At 41.1% G+C, this 11,938-nt stretch overlaps 1 non-coding gene across 1 annotated transcript; it reads left to right on the top strand.

Moving 5' to 3' along the window:
• Positions 1 to 10,583: 10,583 nt before the first annotated feature.
• On the top strand, positions 10,584 to 10,656 carry TRNAC-ACA (transfer RNA cysteine (anticodon ACA)). The gene has a single exon. It is a non-coding gene; the product is annotated as a tRNA-Cys (tRNA).
• Positions 10,657 to 11,938: the final 1,282 nt, after the last annotated feature.

Below are 11,938 nucleotides of genomic sequence, written 5' to 3'. Positions count from 1 at the left end.
GTTTGCTGTATCATTTTTCTTCTTTTTCTTTTTCTGGGGACTTGTTTCCATTAAATGACAGTGATTAAAATAGCTTGTAAATGAGGGCATACAAGCATTTGCAACAAATACTCAAATAGAGGCTCACAGCGGCATAAGCTGGACTTTGTCGCCACTAGATGACAAGATGTTATAACTAAGTTAAACTACATCTGTGTATCTCAAGGGACTTAATTCAGCTGTCTGTAGTGAATAAAAGTGGGGAATTTTCAAAAGTTTCTCCTGCTGGAAATAAGGTATAATTTGTATTTTGCAGACAATTCAGTAAAGTTACTGGCTTTCTTAGTGATGCAGTGTCTGTGGTGCATTTTTTTTTAATGTTTTGCTGTTGAAATGTATTCCACTTTCTCTTGTTTTCTTCAAGCAGCTTTTCCCTCAAGCGCAAGTGAGCTTTCTTGTCTTCAACTCAAAATACTCAAAAGCCAGGGTATTTGTATTTTGCGGGGAGGGAGAATGTGAATTGGATCTCTGCTCTTCGGGTTATGTAGGTATACAGCTAGTGTGGGAAGTTCGGCTTTCTCATCAAGTGATTCAACTCGTTATCAAATCAGTTCCATGAAGATCTTTGATAAATTATTTCAATACACAGACTTTTCCAAAAGTCACTGTGCGAGGCAACCCCATGTTTAAAGCGCTTCCAGACTTATTTTTCTTCATCAGAAGAGTGTTTTTAACCAAAAGCAGTTGAAACATAGGCGTCTGTCTCAGTATTTGAGAGAATTAGTGGATCCATCCATTTTTAGAAACCATAAGATATCTCCATTGGCAAATCTTAATTATAATTTCTACAGGAAATGTCCTTAGATCAACATAGAGATTAATTTAGGAACTGAAAAGGAAGTCAGGGAGGCACTGGCCAGCCAACTCGAGAACTGGACTTTTGCATTAGTCGTGATTCTTGCTCTGATGAGAAAAAAGAATACCTCTTACAGAAAGGCTGCCCATGAGTTCAGAATCGCAGTGCTTTTTCTCTCTGTTCTCTTCACCCATTGTCAGCAAACATCTATTAAGCAACTATTAATATGTAATCTGGGGCTTCCCAGGGGGCTCACCTGGGTAAAGAACCTGCTTGCAGCTCAGGAGATACAGGAGACCACAGGTTCAATTCCTGAGTTGGGACGATCCGCTGGAGGAGGGCATGGCAACCCACTCTAGTATTCTTGCCTGGGAAATTAAGTGGACAGAAAGCCTGGCAGGCTACAGTCCATTGGATTGCATGGAGTCAGGCTCAACTGGAACGACTCAGCACAGCACAGCACACGCGTAACTCATGTGGTAGATTCCAGGATGAATGAAGATTAGCTCTTGCTCTTAATAAACTTAGAACCTAATAGATTAAAAGACTAATAAAAAATGGGTAGGGTGGAGAAAGGCCCGGATGGAGGAGGACAGGGCGGCTTTGTGGGCCCAAGACCTCTGCAGTCACACGTGGCCCTCCACTTTGCTTCATGTTCTATGGTCACCATCTTGATAATCTTTCAGTTTTGTAAGTGAAGTCATTTAGGACGACAGAACATGGGTGTGACCAGAGGCGATTCGCAGAGACGAACGTGGAAAGTTTGAATTGTAGTAGCTTGAAAGGCACTTTTCCCTTGCTCTTGAAGAAAGGACATTTTCACTTTGCAGTGAGCCCTGGGAATTACAGCTCCTGTCCTGGATGAGAGTGACCTACAAGGAGGAAATAGTAGGGACCACAGCCCAGGGATGGGAAAGCAGGAGATAAGTTTGCAGGAATGGTGGCCCACCCTGTTTGTAGTATATGTAGGTGTTGGAGGAGGTTGTGGAGAGGTCATAACAACTAGTTGACCAGAGAGGTGGACTAGGGGAATCAGAGGCCCCTCATCCCCTCCCCTGTCCTTGGAAGGTACATTCTGCCCATTCTTCCCACAGTGGGGGCTCTTTTCAAGAATCCAGCCTTGAGAGAGCAAGGTGGTGTTGAGATCATCTGGACAGTACATTGATGAACACAGTTAAGGCCTCTATCTAACCTTTTAAGGGAATTCCATGGTGATCTAGTGGTTAGGACTCAGTGCTTTCACTGCCATGGTTCCAGAGTCATTCCCTGGTCAGGGAACTAAGATCACACAAGCTGCATGGCCAAAAAAATAAACCTTTGAAGGTTCTGGTGGACGGGTGCAGAGATTCACTTGTATTGCAGCCACCCAAGACAAGCCTTCTATTTAAGTTTCTTTACTTAGTAAACTTGCCACCCACCCGTCTGGAGTGGCCTGCCTCTTTCTTTGTTCTCTCCTTCCCCTCTGTGTACAGAGGCGGGCAGGCTCCCACAAAACTGCAAGAGTTGGTTGGGTGTCCGATTATACAATTGCAATTTTAAGAAGTCTGGGATTTTAGAAAGGAAAGATTACAAGAGATGGAATTGTTAAAGTAGAGCAAATGATCAGGTTTATGGTAGGAGTGATGATGGATAAGGAATTTATAGTTTTATGCTTAAATGCTAAGGAGCACAGTAATGTTCAAATTGGATAAGGAGAAGTCATTGCTTTGCCAGGAGGGTAATTAATTCAAGTTTCCAGCCTGTGGAGTTTGAGTGATATCCAAGAAAAATATGAGAATTTTGTAGATACAGACTTGATCTCAGTTAATCTGAAGGTAAAGTTTCGGATGCTATGAACAGGGAGGTGATGGTGAAGGCTATGCCTTTGAATGAGTGTGTCAAGGGGAAGGGCAAGGGAGAGGGGAGAGTCCAAGCTTGCTCTGCTCGCCACACAACAAGCCAATGAATCCGACAGACAAGGGGTTGAGGCAAGGAAGAGACTTTACTAGGTGAGCTGGCTGACCCAGAAGATGGCAGGCTAGGGCCTTGAAATAACCATCTTCTGGGGGTCTGGATGCCAGGTTCTTTTATAGATCAAAGATGGGGGGAGGTGAGGAAGCAAAGTAAAAAGGCCTTTAACTTTGCAAACATCTAGAATGGAAGCCTCAGGCAGAGGATGTGTTAATTTCTCCCTTCCTGCCTTCTACAGCTGGACAGGCTTCTGACAAAGTCACTTTAGTGCAACAGGCGGGCAGAGGGGCAGGATTCTCTGAGGCGAGCCATCCTGTACGATTGTAATAACAAAAGTAATGAAAAGCAAGTCAAAGAAGCATGGAGTCAGAATTGGCTTCCCCTCTGCAACAATTTCTGGCAGCAAGCATAAACTAATCTACGATGTTGGATCAAGGGAAAGGCCAGGTGGAAATCGTCTGCGTCTGTAGACTGGAAGAGACCTAAGGGAGCAGAACACAAACGGGAACCTCCCTAACCAAAGCCTAGAGGATCACGCTTTGTGTCCCACGGGTCCAATTTGGATGTGGCCGTTGTCTGGATTGAATAGTTACTGAATTTGATACACGAAATCGACCTAAAACAGAGCATCTGAGTTTTCACTTTGTGAATTGAGGAAGTCCTTTTTCTATTTTGTTTACATATTTTTATGGCCTCTTTTCTACACGTTATCCTTACAGACAGACTCCTAAGCAAGATCCAGGGATGGGAGAGGAAAGTCAAGCTCACTTCCCCACTGTGTATCTCCCTTGAATTCCCAGAGTGTTATTTGATATCTCCATCATCAAAAATAAGGCTATTCTTTTAACCTCTCCTCTTCTAGGTACAGTCTCTTTCCTGGGGGACCTCTGCCTAAGTTATGTTGTGGTCCAGGTGCAGGTTGGAAAACAATTTCCAGACATGAGACAGAATGAGAGGGAAGTAAAGTTTATTAGAGTGAGAAGAGCCTCAGGGCTCTGCTGTTTGTTAGAACAGCAGGCCAGCTCAGGCAGAACCAGCATTGAACAGGGGTCCTTAGTCCACTTTTATACCGAGGGTACAAGGAGTGAGATCAGGCCTTGCGGGTCATTTGCTGATTGGAGGAGGCATGTATACTAGATGGGGGAAGAGCAGGGCAAATACCTTCTCCATACCAGGTAGGAGGGCAGACAGGTTATACTGTTCCGTTAATAGTTACAACATGGGGGAGGGAAGGACCATAAGGGTCTGGTTTTTCCATCCCTCCATTCCAAGACCCTCCTTGGTTTTATCTGCTCTTTCATCCTTGGGTCACACAACTGATAGTCAGGAAAACAAGTAGGAAAATGTTCATATTCTCTGGACCTAAAGTGGTTTCTGGTTTTAGCAACAGCCTTACCAGATCCTTAGCTCCATCACACCCCCGGTCTTGATCAGCTCACACTTGGGGAAGAACCTCAGCTCTAAAGCAACCATCTCTAGCAGCCAACCTCTGCTCTAGGCCAAATAGAAATCTCAGTCCCCTTTGAATCTGGTAACCGAAACAAAGGTCAGGCTGAAAGGCAGGAACATCCGTCCTAAGGAGTCTTGCCCTCACGCACCTGTGCAGTTTATTTCCTCTTCTGCGAGGTCAGTTCCCTTGTACCCCTGCCCCTCGCCCCACCCCAAAGAAAGCACACGTGCCTGCTGGTTGCAACAGCCAGGCAACCAGAGGAAATAAACTGCACTGCTGCGTGAGGACAAGACTTGTGACGGTGGATGTTGAGTACCGTCTCTGCAATGGACCTGACTTTCATATTCTTGTTTTACCTGCTCGGTGACACTGGATGCCATTTTCCCAGAGGTCATCTAGTCTCCCCAGTTGAGAATCAGACTAGCTTTGCTCCTCACAAGCTAAAGTAGCATTTGTCAAGTTACTAGTTCTAAGCGTCAGTTTTCTCAGTTGAGGCTTAAGTCTCAGTGTTGCTCTGAGGCCCAATTAAGACCGTCCTAGGGGCTAAGCACTGAGCAGGTCAAGATCCTTACTCACCCCAAAAGGTATTCAAAATACAAACAGTCTGTAAAATAATAGTTAAAAGAAGTCCACAAAGTTCTGATTTCTCCCATGATGATGACAATGTGCTCTTCTATTTCTTGGGAATCTCACATTCTTTCCCCCAAAACAATTTGATACTCCCCTTTGCTGAGGACGAAAGCACACGCTCTACCTATGGAGACAGCAACACTTTGCAGATATTCATCCCCAAACTTCCCACTAGTGGTGCCAAGTATATCAAAACACAGAGACCACTCTGTAGGTAATTGTTACAGGAAGAAAATTACCTCCTTTAAGCAATTGTTTCATGAATGTTCCATGTGGTATACTTGTTTCTCTCTACAAGAGCCCTGCGTGGCAATGCAAACCTCTTCGTATGCAAAAGTTTATGTGTCTGGTATTTATTTATTTATTTTTAAATTTTTATTTAATTTATTTTTGGCTGTGCTGGTTCTCAGTTGTCGCACGTGGGCTTTCTCTAGTTACAGTGAGTGGGGACCACACTTAAGGTGCACAGGCTTCTCGCTGCAGCGGCTTCTCTTGTTGCAGGCGTGCAGGCTTGGTAGTTAGAGTGTACGGGCTTCGTTGCCCCATGGCATGTGGGATTTTCCCAGACCTCCCTTGCATTACAAGGAGAACTCTTAAGCACTGGACCACCAAGGAAGCCCAATATGTGTAGTATTTATGATTAAACTATTGGGAAGGTGCCCATCCACAAAGGAGTGTTTAAATAAATTGTGATACATCAACACAATGAATACAGCAGCGCTCAAGATGGCTGTTCTCCTGCTCTCTGTACGTCCTCTGCCCAATCGGTCCTTGCTTCACCTACCTCTGCTCACCTGACATCAGTGAGTTAAGAAGGAAGGTCATTCTCTGTCAATATAGAGCCTGGTCAGTAAACACCTACATACATGCTCCTGTCCCAGCTGGTGATTGTTTTAATCTTTAGATCCAAACATCTCCACCTTGAGAGCCTCTCAAAGGGGTGGTGAGAAGCATGCTCCTTGGCTGGTTTCTTTGGTAACCAATGAGTTACCACCTGATGTCAGTTCCCCCTATATCAGATAACTCCACCCTTCCTCTGGGAAGCAAAGACGGCTGCCACGTCGTGCCCGTCCAGTGCCACACAGATAGGGTGTTGCTCCAGAACCTTGCTTTGGACATGTGATCTCCCCCATCCATTAAGCCACTGATGGCTCTGTCACTGACTCCAGGCTCTTTCTTAGATGTTGAGGCTGGGCAAGTACAGAGCTCTCAGGCCTACACGGTACAGCCCAACGGCAGTAGCTCACCAAAAACATAAAGCGAAATGTCCATGTGCTGATACAGAAAATTTCCAGAACATGTTGTTAAATTAAGAGAGCAATAATATCACAGTATATGGTATGCTGCTGCCAGAGAAAAATGGGAGAGGTAAAGACAATCAATGTTCTTATATTTGCACAAAGAAACACTGGAAGGATATAGTACAAGAAAACCGACAAAGTAGTTTCAAAGTCCTTCAGGGGGAAGGAGTGAGAAGGGTGGGAGTCAGACTCAACAACATAGACTTTTTAATATTGTTTAGATGTGTGAACTGTATGAATGTGCTACTGGTATTCAAAAATAAAAACGTTTTAGTTTAGAAAGAAATAAAAAGCTTTCCCAACAAAAGTGAACGCCACACAGAGTGGATTTATCGAAAGCACTCCTCACTGAAGAGGCCCTTGGAAAATTCCAGTGCATTTTTCAGTTTCGGTTTTCAAAATGTTAGGACAGGTGCACTTGCCTTTAGGATTGTCTGGGTGCAGAAATTTTCAACTGTCATCTTCAGCTGAATGTCCAAGGGGAAAGATTAGAATTCGATTTATCTGTTAACTATTCTAGCCAACCAAAAAGCCATACTAAAGCCACAAGCTTCCCATAATTAAATCACAAATATTATTTCCTAAGAATATCTGGGTTTTCTTTGCCTTTTTTCTAGCCACTTGCCTGCATTTTTTTTAACTGACTTCAGAATTCATCCCATAAGATTTCATTTTCTCTGCCCAATCGAGAATTGTGCTGTTCAGTCGCTAAGTTGTGTCTGACTCTCTGTGACCCCAGGGACTGAAGCACACCAGGCTTTCCTGTCCTTCACTATCTCCCAGAGTTTGCTCAGATTCATGTCCACTGAGTTGGTAATGCCATCTAACCATCTCACCCTCTGCCACCCTCTTCTTTTGCTTTCGATCTGTCCCAGCTTCCCTTGTGGCTCAGACGGTAAAGAGTCTGCCTGCAGTGCAGGAGAACTGGGTTTGAGCCCTGGGTTCAGAAGATCCCCTGGAGAAGGAAATGGCAACCCACACCAGTACTCTTGCCTGGAACATCCCATGGACAGAGGAGCCTGGCAGGTACAGTCCATGGGTTCGCAAAGAGTCGGACACGACTGAGCGACTTCACTTTCACTTTCCCAGCATCAGGGTCTTTCCCAAAGAGTCGTCTCTTCACATCAGGTGGTCAAAGAATTGGAGCTTCAGCTTCAGCATCAGTCCTTCCAAGAACAGCCAGGGTTGATTACCTTCAGGATTGATCTGTCTAGCCTGTTGAGCCATCTAAATTTAAGACTGCAAAATCAAGGGATCATGACTGGATTTCTGTTGAACCTGGCTCATGGTCATTGCATGCTGTTCTCAACATGCAACCAACCTAACTCAGTGGTGTTAGAACACAGAAAGCATGTCACCTTTACTAACTTCTCCCTTTATAACCATAAACTGAAATGACATGGAGTGTATACTTTCTAGTATTTCCCAGTTCACCAGCTAAGTTACCAAGTATGAATTAGAAGGCTGAAAACACCCCACTTTCCTGTCCTCCGAATTAACTATCTTGGTTTATGTTCTTTGCATGCAAAAGTTTTACCTTTAAAATGTTAAATTATCTGGCCAAATCAAAAAACATATTCTCTACCACAGAGTTCTACTAAGATAAAAGGAAACTATATTTCTTCACATCTCCTCCTAAACTCTCTGTTAGTGATGGTATTTCTCCTCTGAGTTCATTTATTAAGAAAAAAATTTTAAAACCGGTTCATTTTTCCTGAACAGTGCATTCTTTCCAGAATCCTCTTTAAACATCCTGACAACAATAAGAGAACATATACAATAGCACTAGAGAGCTCGCCTACTTTGCTAAAGACTAGTTTTCTTCCTGCCTTTAAGAATGCATTTTGTAAAATCTGAGAGTAGAAGAGAAACTTACTGTGAAACATAGAATCAAGAAATATGAGACAGGATGCACTGAACTTCTGAATTTAGAAAATTATATACAACTAGTTATTAGATAAACCAGAATGTAACCGATATTGTGCTGATTGTGATCATAATTATTTAAACATCACTCATTAAAAGGTTTGCAAGGATTAAATTGGATGAAAGAAGCTGAGCACAAAAGAGATTACACTGTATGATTCTATTTATATGCAGACCAAGCACGGACAGAACCTTTCTGTGGTAATAGAAATCAGAGCAGTGGTTGACTGTGTGGGTGGGGGCACAAAGCAACTTTCTGGGTGACTGGTATACTCGGTCAAAATTCACCTAGCTGCACATTTAAGATCCGTGCTTTTCACTCCAGTTTTATCTCAATTTAAAAAATGCTTATATGAAAAGAAATCTGATATTTGGAATATTTTACACAAAATAGTAGTGGAAGCTGTCATTCCACGGTGCTTCCTGTTGAGGTGTAGTAAGAGAAAATCATAATTCAGGGACTTTCCTGGTGGTTCATGGTTAAGATTTCGCCTTCCAATGCAGGAGGTGTGGGTTCGATCCCTGGCTGGAAAGCTAAGATCCCATAAGCCTAGTGGCCAAAAAACCAGAACATAAAAACCAGAAGCAATATTGTAAAAAATTCAATAAAGACTTTAAAATACATGTATAATTAAAAAAATAATCATACTTCATCCAGCTTCAATTCAAATTAAGATAAGCTGCTCAAAATTATTCTTTCTCTTAAATATTTGGCACCTACTTTCCCACAAGATTCATTGACAAATACTAACAATATTCATAGATAAAGGGAGGCAAACTTCAGCTTAATCATGATTACACATGCTGAAGTAGAAGAGGTAAATTAATATGATTATGTTAGACTGATGTAATATAACAGTGCACATTGAATAAATTGACTGCTTCATGGATGAAAGCATTATGTATTCCAGAATATTAAATGACTTGACTATTTTGGTACTGAGGGTTCCTATACAATATTATTAGCAACTTTTGCTTAATGTAATGTTGAACCTCAGAAAATGAAAGAAAATAAGATTAGAATGTTTACCTTCTGTATCTAAACTGTCCAAAAAGAGACTTCATTTGTTATTCCTCGGGGGAAGCTATTTGAAGCTGCAACATGTGTAGAACTGAAAGTGATTGTTAATTCAACCAGTAATATTAAACCACTTTTCTATAAAACTCACCATCCCTTTACCCATCCCTTGAGGGTTAAATAAGGGACAATGAAAATGAAAATAAAAGTCCTGGGTGCATTTTGAGGTGCACTTAGTGAAATTAAGGGCAAAGCCTATCTACTTAATTACTCTGGAGCTGCCAGTAGGAGGACATTGCATTCTTCTCTACATTTAGTAAGGAAAAAAAGATCCTAAACCATTGAAACATAAAATATTTTTCATGAAATATTAAGAACTTTGTTTTTGTGTATTTAACCAAATACATGTATGTAACCGATAACGTTTGGTACTTACGAACATGCCTTGACATAGACACACATACACACACACACGGAAATAATGTGTCTATAGTTCATGAACATGAATCAGATTGATACAATGAAACAGCAGAAAAGAGGTCTTGATTTTGTCTCCGTGCATATCTGTCTTAGAACATCAGCTCAATGAGACCAAAGACTCCCCATCTTGGCTTTTGCTTATCTTCTTTTGTCTATCACCACCACAAGGCTGACCACAGCCAAGCAGCTACTCAGTGTGGGAAGGCAGGCAGAAACAGCATAAGAAATCCTCATTCAAACTAACACACCATTGTAAAGCAATTGTATTTCAATAAAATCTTTTGACTTCCTCATTCTACAAAGTAGGTATTGGGGCCTGAATTATAAGATCACTTTCTAACTCCTCTATTTTTCCTGGATAACTCAGAAGAGTGATTCTTATATTACCTCCCAATATGTCTTCACACTAAAGAAAAGGATGTAAAGATACTTACGTGTGAAAAAGGTGAGCAGGTAAGGAAGTATGCCGCAGAAATACAAAACCACCAACATTCATTTCATCATAAACTATCATCTAGATTTTAAATAGTGTCCAGTCTTGGTCTTGTGCTATTTTTATTATGTAAAATTTTAAATCTTTAGGAATCAGATATAACTTATTATGGATTAAGAAACATCTTAAATCATTCTGGTCTCATTTACAGTGTTGTGGACGTGGCAAAAGCAGTAACATGAGAGGGTCAAAAGATTACAAACATTGAGGCAAATGAATCTAAACACCCTCTTGATCAGTAATGAGCTTTGTGGAAAATTGTTTAACTGCTCTGCGTTGGTGTTTCCTCATTTGTAAATAGGCTTCCCTGATAGCTCAGTTGGTAAAGGATCCTCCTGCAATGCAGGAGACCCCGGTTCGATTCCTGCATTGGGAAGATCTGCTGCTGCAGATACCATTTGGCCTCTATAACTAGTCCATGGGATCACAATGCGTCGGACAGGACAGCATGTCCGTGTCCGTGTGCGTGCGTGTGTGGGCGTGCAAATCCCTGAGAGACTTCCCTGGTGGCTCAGAGGGTAAAAGCATCTGCCTACAATGCAGGAGACCCAGGTTCAATCCCTGGGTTGGGAAGATCTCCTGGAGAAGGAAATGGCAACCCACTCCAGTATTCTTGCCTGGAAAATCCCATGGACAGAGGAGCCTGGCAGGCTACGGTCCATGGCGTTGCAAAGAGTCGGACACGACTGAGCAACTACACTTCACACTTCATCTGTAAATAGAAATAATAAGATCTACATGTAGAGATATAATAAGGATTTGAAACATTCTGAAAATTTAGGACCCTACTGTCACTATTACTGAGTATGATGCTTCTTTCCTTCCCCTGATGGTGACGGTAGGCTGACCTAACTGATACACGTGCTGGGAGGCAATCTAGCCTAAAGGCTACATCAGCTTTATTCACTGTGGCATCATAAGTAGCTAGAATGGTACCTGGCATAGAATTAGCTCTCAACAATTATTTATTGAATTAAAAAATGTATAATATGAGTAATATAAAGTATTAAGTAACTCTTGAGTTCTTTCAGCCGGTTAAAAATAGCTTAGTAAGTTGACACATTCAGATCTAGTTTATTCATTTTAATCTCTAATACAATTCCTAGTGAGGATAAACCACAGTTGTTCATTTCTTCTATCAATGGACAAGTAGTTTGCATGTAACAACATGAAAAAAATCTTAACTTTTTTTTGGAGAAAAAGCAAATTTTTATATACAAATATGTAGTAAAAATAATTTTTTGTTGCACAGGAGAAACACATACTAACTTCTGGATAGCAGTTGCCTCTGGAAAGAAGGAATAGAAAAGGGATTAGGAGATAGAAGGATAGCTGATTTCTAACATTTTATTATTTTCTCTATAAACAGAGAGATTAAGCAAATAAGGTCTTCCAAAGATAAGGTCTTCCAAATGTGGATAATGGTAATAATGATTTATATTATTTTGTCTGCCTTTTTTAACATCTGAAATGTTTTATACTGAAAACAATTTTTAATATATCATTTAAAAAATACAGTATCTTCCGACTTTAACAAGGTCTTTGAAACATAAGGATTTAAGCTCAACCAAAGAAGAGTACACTAACACAACATTTTCATTTATGCTCAAAACATAGGGCTTCTAATACAACAGTGTTTATTTTTATATGTGTGAAAATAACATAAAATTAAGTTGAATTTTTAAGGAGAAAGATCACATTTTCCCGTTTTATTTGTAGTCTTGTAATTTTATTATCTTAGTATCATTTTTTATATCCATTATTTGAGTAGTTAATATTGTCTCATTCCTAGTTAATTTATGCAGAATTTCCAAATAAACTTAATCATGCACAGATATTTGAGGAATATGTGGTT

The sequence above is a fragment of the Bubalus kerabau genome, chromosome 1, assembly GCF_029407905.1.
Source record: "Bubalus kerabau isolate K-KA32 ecotype Philippines breed swamp buffalo chromosome 1, PCC_UOA_SB_1v2, whole genome shotgun sequence".
Lineage (NCBI taxonomy): Eukaryota > Metazoa > Chordata > Mammalia > Artiodactyla > Bovidae > Bubalus > Bubalus kerabau.
This window is presented reverse-complemented; position numbering and strand designations above follow the sequence as displayed.